The following is a 7,865-nucleotide window of genomic DNA, read 5'->3' as shown; positions in this document are numbered from 1 at the left end:
TAATAAGTAAAATGAACAGTATGATAAGGAACAAATATATATATATATATATATATATAAATATTAAAGCATGTATATATATATATATATATGTGTGTGTGTGTGTGTGTGTGTGTGTGTGTGTGTATATATAAAAGGTATGAAAGCTTCTTAAAGAAGCTTTACTTTACTTTACTTTACTTAAGGTTTATTATATATATATATATTATTAAATTAACACAAGCTTCTTTAAGAAGCTTTGAAGGTAAAATCCAAATTTAATTGGATTTTTGGTGGATGTGAGTTCATTCTCTCTCTCTCTCTCTCTCTCTCTCTCTCTCTCTCTCTCTCTCTCTCTCTCTCTCTCTCTCTCTCTCTCCTACGACTCTCTCTTTTCGATTCCGGGTTAGTTTTACGCCGGATCGACAAACCGAAACCACCACGACGCTCCTGGCGAAGTTCTCTACAAGTCTGCCGGAACGGATCGTCAGGAAAACAAAGTTGGATTTCATCCCAAATCCAAGGTAAGGCTTTATATTCAATATTTGGATTTTTGACAGTTGAAGAAAGTAATATACGCGTAAAAATACTGAACTTTAATACTGGAAATTTTCAGTTCCAGGGTATTGATTGGGAACGTTGGGAATCATCCCTAAGTTAAGGTAAGACTTTTCAAGTCGAATTTGATTTAGTGGTAGTTATAGAAAATATTGTACGTACGAAAATACTAAACTTTAATTCTGCGAGTTTTCATTTTCAGGGTATTGAGTTGAGAACCTTGTGGGTACGGGAAAGATTTTCTTAGGGGCTTTTCAGGAATCAGGTAAGGGGATAAACTAAGCTAATTTTGTTTTGAAAAAATGTATGTATATATATATAGCATCTGGTTTCAGGAAAAATAAATATATTTATATATATGATTTATATTTGGAAAATACTGTTTAAATGATGATATGTTGAATACGTAGAAAATTTGTTTAGTGTGGCATGAGTATAAAAATGTTGTGAAATAGTGTTTTTTTGGAATGGGGACGATATGGATTTCTATGATGGAAAACCGGCGTACGGGCCGAGATATTTTTATATGTATATGTGATTTGCCGGCGTATGGGCCGTGCTATGTGGATGAGATTTGCCGGCGTACGGGCTGTGTTATGTGATTTGCCAGCGTACGGGTTGTGCTATGTGATTTGCCAGCGTACGGGCTGTGCCGGCCGTGCTATGTGGTTTGCCAGCGTACGGGCTGTGCTATGTGATTTGCCGGCGTATGGGCCGTGCTATGTTAAAATGTGTAATACCGGCGTACGGGCCGATGATTTTCATGATACACGTATATATGTAAAATGATATGATTGATGTGAAAATAAATGATATGAGATATTTATGTATCACGGTTTTAGTATATGTATATGATATCAGAACTTGGTTGGCTTGGTCTAGGCTAGCACTTGCACGGTACCGTTGCTATGTGTCCATGGTCCTCGTGATCATGATATCTGTGTTAACGCCGCTGTACGGAGTGGTGTGAGATTGGATGGTCGATGTGGTTATTTTCAAGAAGTGTGCTGTTATCGCCCCTGGTGTACGGACCAGTCTGGGTAGACCCATCGGACCTACAGACTACTGTTTGACTTGGCAGTGGTCGGCCAACCATTGTCAGGTCCCGCCTTCGGGCCACACAACCCAGTCATGTGGGGGTAATACATGACAACAGCCAGCTAACCTACCAGGATTGTTTTATATTATTATTAGTGTATGAGATGAGATATGTTTATGAAAATGCAGTATATTCTGCTATGTGTTGATATGCATATGTTTTCCCATATTTGATAAACAGTATTGAATATGTTATGTATGGTATATGTAGAACACATAATACTCATGTTGCCACACACTGGTATTAGTTTATTTCCCTTACTGAGAGGTGTCTCACCCCTAAATCTTATACATTTTTCACGAGCCCCTGATAGGAGAGCGGGAAAAGCCCCGCTGATCTAGATCAGTTGTTTGCCCTCTTTGGAAGGGTAAGTTTTTGGTAGGGACAGTTAGGTTTTGTGGGATATTGTCCCTAGATTTCATTTTTGAGATGTATATACTGTGAGATAGTAATTGTAGTGACTCTGGTATGTGTTATGCACAATATGATGAGATGTATATGATTTTATACTTTCTGCTGCGTAGGCTTCTGCTGTATGTTTTGTTATATCCCTGGTGCCCACGGGCCCAGGTGGATTGTGACCTGCTGAGCTGGGATGTATAATGTGATGATAATTTATTTATATAAAAAAAAATATGTGAAAAAGAAGCAGGTCGTTACAGTTGGTATCAGAGCCTAGGTTGCTAGGTTCTGTAGACTTTAGAGTGCAGCAGGAACAATACCAGAGTTTAGGAAATGATTTGAGGTTTTGTTCTACAGTCTAGAAGCAGGACTTCCGTGGTAGTTTCTGTGTTTTTCCTAGGATGACGATTTCGGGAAAACCATAGTAAGCTATTGTCGGGTTGTGTTCCTAGAATGTAGGACTGGGGATTAACAATGAGTTAGAAATGTTGAGATGAGTGGTGAGGATAGGTGGGTAAATTATGAGGATAGGATTACTGAATTGCAACTGCTATTTTCCAGGATGGATCCAGAAGGAAATAGTGCCCATGCGAGTGGCAGTGATGGAGTAGGACCATCAGGTACAGCTAGGACCAACTCTGATGCGGTATTACGTAGCGTGGCTCAGCAGGTTATGGCTGAGATTGCTAGGAGCTCGAGGGAGCAGAGTGGTCCATCTACAGGCCATGGGTGCACTATAGAGAAATTTACAAAGATGAATCCTCCGGCGTTCACAGGTGGAGTTGATCCAGTAGCCGCTGAGAACTGGATGCAACAGATTGAGAAAATCTTGGCTGTGCTGCAATGTACTGAGGAACAAAGGGTCCTCTTTGCCACCTATAAATTGACAGGAGAGGTTGAGAGGTGGTGGACTGCGGTGAGACTATTAGAGCAGCAAAGGGTGACTCCAATAGCTATGACATGGGACCGGTTTAAAGATTTGTTCTTTGACAGATATTTTCTAGCTACTGTGAGGAAGGCTAAGGTAGAAGAGTTCCTGAGTCTGACGCAGGGACAGCTATCCGTCCAGCAGTATGCAGCACGTTTTATCGAGCTCTCTCGATTCGCCCCATACATTGTTCCTAATGAGGTGAAGAAGGCGAGGCAGTTTGAGAGAGGCTTGAGGCGGAGTATATTTAGGCAGGTGGTGGTGCTGTGGATCCAGGACTTCGCTGAGTTGGTCGACAGGGCGGCCTTGGCAGAGATTAGTGAGCGTCTTGATGCGGATGAGCAGGGACAGAGGAAGAGATCTGCATCTACGAGCTACCAGCAGGGTCACAGGTCGGGTTAGTGGAGGAGAGGTAATCATGGTAGAGGGCGGAGACAGGAGACAGGAGGACGCCAGGTGCAGACAGGGCAGGGTCCTCCAGTTTGTCAGACTTGTGGTAGGAGACACTGGGGAGAGTGTCGAGCTGGTGGTGTAGTGTGCTACCGCTGCGGTAGATCGGGACATATAGTGCGAGATTGTCCTACCCCACTAGATGCAGTTCCGGTGTGCTATCGCTGCGGTAGATCGGGGCACATGGTACGAGACTGCCCTACTCCACCAGATGCAGTTCCAGCTCCTAGACCATACCGGGGAGGTTATTAGGCACCACGGGGAGGCCAGCAGAGGAATACGGCTCCAGCCAGGGTGTTTACTCTGACGCCGGGTGAGGCTGAGGCATCAGGTGACGTGGTGACAGGTATGGTCATTATGCTTTCTTTTAAAGTTATTGCATTATTTGATTCAGGAGCTACACACTCGTTTGTGTCCTTGGGGTGTATTAAATTATTTGAGGCTGAAACACAATCATTAGATGTTGAATTGTTGGTATCTACACCGACTGGGTCGGTAGTGAGGTGTGGTAGGGTACTCCGCAACTGCCCAGTAGAGATTCAGGGGAAAACATTGTCTGTTGATTTGATAGTGTTAGACATGCATGGGTTTGACGTTATATTTGGCATGGATTGGCTAGCGGCTAATTTTGCCAGCATAGATTGTCGTGCACGAGAGGTGATATTTAGACCCCCGGGGGAAGCAGAATTCAAGTTTGTAGGGTCACATGTACAATCCTCGCCTCAGCTAGTTTCAGCTATTCAGGCCAGGAGACTACTACTGAGTGGTTGTCAGGGGTTTGTGGCGGTTGTGAAAGAGATGTCAGAGAATGAGTCGAAACTTGCTAGCACGCTTGTAGTGAAGGAGTTTGTGGATGTTTTTCCAGATGAGTTACCAGGCTTGCCACCCGACCGTGAGGTGGATTTCTCTATTGATCTACCTCCCGGTACAGCGCTGATTTCTAAAGTACCTTATCGAATGGCGCCAGTGGAGTTAGCAGAATTGAAGAATCAGTTGCAAGATCTGCTAGATAAGGGCTTCATACGGCCCAGTGTATCTCCGTGGGGAGCTCCAGTTTTATTTGTGAAAAAGAAAGACGGGACTATGAGGATGTGTATAGACTATAGGGAGATAAATAAAGTGACAATCAAGAATAGGTATCCTCTACCCCGTATCGATGATTTGTTTGACCAGTTCCAGGGTACACGGGTGTATTCGAAGATTGACCTCAGATCTGGCTACCATCAGGTGAAGGTGAAAGCAGAAGACGTCTCAAAGACGGCCTTCAGGACTAGGTATGGGCATTACGAGTTTCTAGTGATGCCGTTTGGTTTGACGAATGCTCCTGCGGTATTTATGGACTTGATGAATAGAGTCTTCCACCAATACCTAGACCAGTTTGTTGTTGTTTTTATTGATGATGTACTGGTCTATTCTAGGAACTATGAGGAGCATGAGACGCACTTAAGGCAGGTTTTGCAGACACTTCGGGAAAAGAAGTTGTACGCCAAGTTCAGTAAATGTGAATTTTGGCTGGAGAAGGTTGTGTTCTTGGGGCATGTTGTATCTGGAGGTGGTATTTCTGTGGATCCTAGCAAGATTGAGGCTGTAGTGAATTGGGCTAGACCGAGAAATGTCTAGGAGATCAGGAGTTTCTTGGGGCTAGCAGGCTATTACCGTCGTTTTGTTGAGGGATTCTCAGCTTTGTCAGGGCCTTTGACACGACTGATGAGGAAGAATGTTAGATTTGAGTGGGACGATAGTTGTGAGCAGAGTTTTCAGGAGCTAAAGCAGAGACTAGTCACAGCACCAGTGTTGATCATCCCATGTGGGGGTGAAGGGTATACCATTTACAGTGATGCGTCCTTGAAGGGACTTGGCTGTGTATTAATGCAGCATGGCAGGGTAGTGGCGTATGCATCCAGGCAGTTGAAAGAATATAAGAAGAACTACCCTACCCATGATCTTGAGTTGGCTGCAGTGGTACACGCACTGAAGATTTGGAGGCATTACCTGTACGGTGAGCAGTGTGAGATCTTCTCCGACCATAAAAGTTTGAAGTATTTCTTTACGCAGAAAGAACTGAATATAAGGCAGAGAAGGTGGTTGGAGCTCATTAAGGATTTTGATTGTACCATCAGTTATCACCCAGGGAAAGCAAACGTGGTAGCTGATGCGTTGAGTAGGAAATCCAGGGAGCCAGTGTTGGCGGCTATGGGGATCCAGCATCCGATCATAATGGATCTGGAGAGACTCGGCATAGAGTTGGTGGAGAGTGATCTCCCAGTATGTATTGCCAGCCTAGTGGTACAGCCTACCCTGCAGGAGAGAATTAAAGCTGCCCAGAAGGAAGATCCAGAGCTAGTGAAGGTGATAGACAGAGTACAGAGTGCGCAGGGGGAGGAGTTCAGTATCGCAGATGATGGAGCTTGTCAGTTCCGTTCCAGATTATGTGTTCCTGCCGATACTGAGATCAGGAAGACTATTCTAGAGGAGGCTCACAGATCTTTGTATACAGTTCATCCCGGTAGTACGAAGATGTACAGAGATCTGCGAGAGTCATACTGGTGGAGTGGTATGAAGAGAGAGATTACTGAGTATGTAGCACAGTATTTGACGTGCCAGCAGGTAAAGGTTGAGCACCAGAGACCGGTAGGGCAGTTGCAGCCGTTATTCATCTCGGAGTGGAAGTGGGATCACATATCGATGGACTTCGTGTCAGGACTGCCGACGACGTTACATGGTCATAATGCCATCTGGGTGATTGTTGATCGATGGACGAAGACCGCCCACTTTATTCCCATCAAGATCAGCTACTCCCTCAACCGTTTAGCGGAGATTTACATTCAGGAGATAGTACGTTCTCATGGGGTGCCTGTATCTATTGTATCGGATCGAGACCCACGATTCACATCACGATTTTGGAGGAGTTTGCAGGAGGCTCTGGGGTCTCAGTTATCGTTTAGTACGGCATTCCATCCTCAGTCAGACGGGCAGACTGAGAGGACGATACAGATATTAGAGGACATGCTCAGAGCGTGTGTACTAGACTTTGGGGGTAGTTGGACTCAGTTCATGCCATTAGTAGAATTTGCGTATAATAACAGTTATCAGTCTAGCATTGGCATGACACCATTTGAGGCTCTGTACGGTAGGAGATGTAGTTCTCCTTTGTTTTGGGATGAAGTGGGTGAGTGGTGAGTAGTGGGGCCAGAGCTGGTTCAGCAGGCATGTGATAAAGTTCGTCTTATCAGGGACAGAATCAGTGCAGCTCAGAGTCGACAGAAGAGTTATGCCGACCATCGCCGCAGGAATTTAGAGTTTGACGTAGGTAATCACGTATTTTTGAAGATAGCTCCGATGAAAGGGGTTATGCGATTTGGGAGGAAGGGTAAACTTAGTCCTAGGTTTATCGGTCCATTTGAGATTCTAGATAAAGTGGGACCGGTAGCCTACAGGCTAGCTTTGCCACCTGTATTGTCCAGGATTCACAACGTATTTCATGTTGCTATGTTGAGGAAATACGTCCCAGACCCTTCTCATGTCATCAATTATGATGAGTTGGAGCTTAGTGATTCACTGGGATATGAGGAGGTACCAATACAGATTCTGGATAGGAAAGTGCAAGAGCTACGTAACAGGATGATTCCTCAAGTAAAAGTCTTGTGGAGGAATCATGCAGTAGAAGAGGCTTCTTGGGAGTCTGAGGAGCAGATGAAGCAGAGGTATCCGCATTTATTTCAAGAAGTCTGAGTGAATAAATGTAAATAGTTAAGTAGTTTTCTGTTGCAGGTACATGTAATGGTTGAATAGTGTAGTACTTTAGTTTTGGGAGAATGGTTTTCTTTTGTATATGTAATCTTCCAAGACTCGAGATGTAACCACGGTATTCCTCCGCCATAAGTGAGGATAGGTAATAAAATGAGTAGACCCTTTTTCCTGATTAAAGGATGGTGAGTACGGAAACAGTAAATTTCGAGGATGAAATTCTTTTAAGGGGGGAGGAATGTAGTAACCAGAAAAAAAAATAATAATAATAATAATAAAATAATAAAATAAAATTAATTAATTAAATTAATAAGTAAAATGAACAGTATGATAAGGAACAAATATATATATATATATATATATAAATATTAAAGCATGTATATATATATATATATATATGTGTGTGTGTGTGTGTGTGTGTATATATATATATATATATATATATATATATATATATATATAAAAGGTATGAAAGCTTCTTACAGAAGCTTTACTTTACTTTACTTAAGGTTTATTATATATATATATATTATTAAATTAACACAAGCTTCTTTAAGAAGCTTTGAAGGTAAAATCCAAATTTAATTGGATTTTTGGTGGATGTGAGTTCATTCTCTCTCTCTCTCTCTCTCTCTCTCTCTCTCTCTCTCTCTCTCCTACGACTCTCTCTCTTCGATTCCGGGTTAGTTTTACGCCGGATCG

This window comes from Malania oleifera, chromosome 12, assembly GCF_029873635.1.
Source record: "Malania oleifera isolate guangnan ecotype guangnan chromosome 12, ASM2987363v1, whole genome shotgun sequence".
Taxonomy (NCBI): domain Eukaryota; kingdom Viridiplantae; phylum Streptophyta; class Magnoliopsida; order Santalales; family Ximeniaceae; genus Malania; species Malania oleifera.
Note: the sequence above shows the minus strand (reverse complement) of the source record.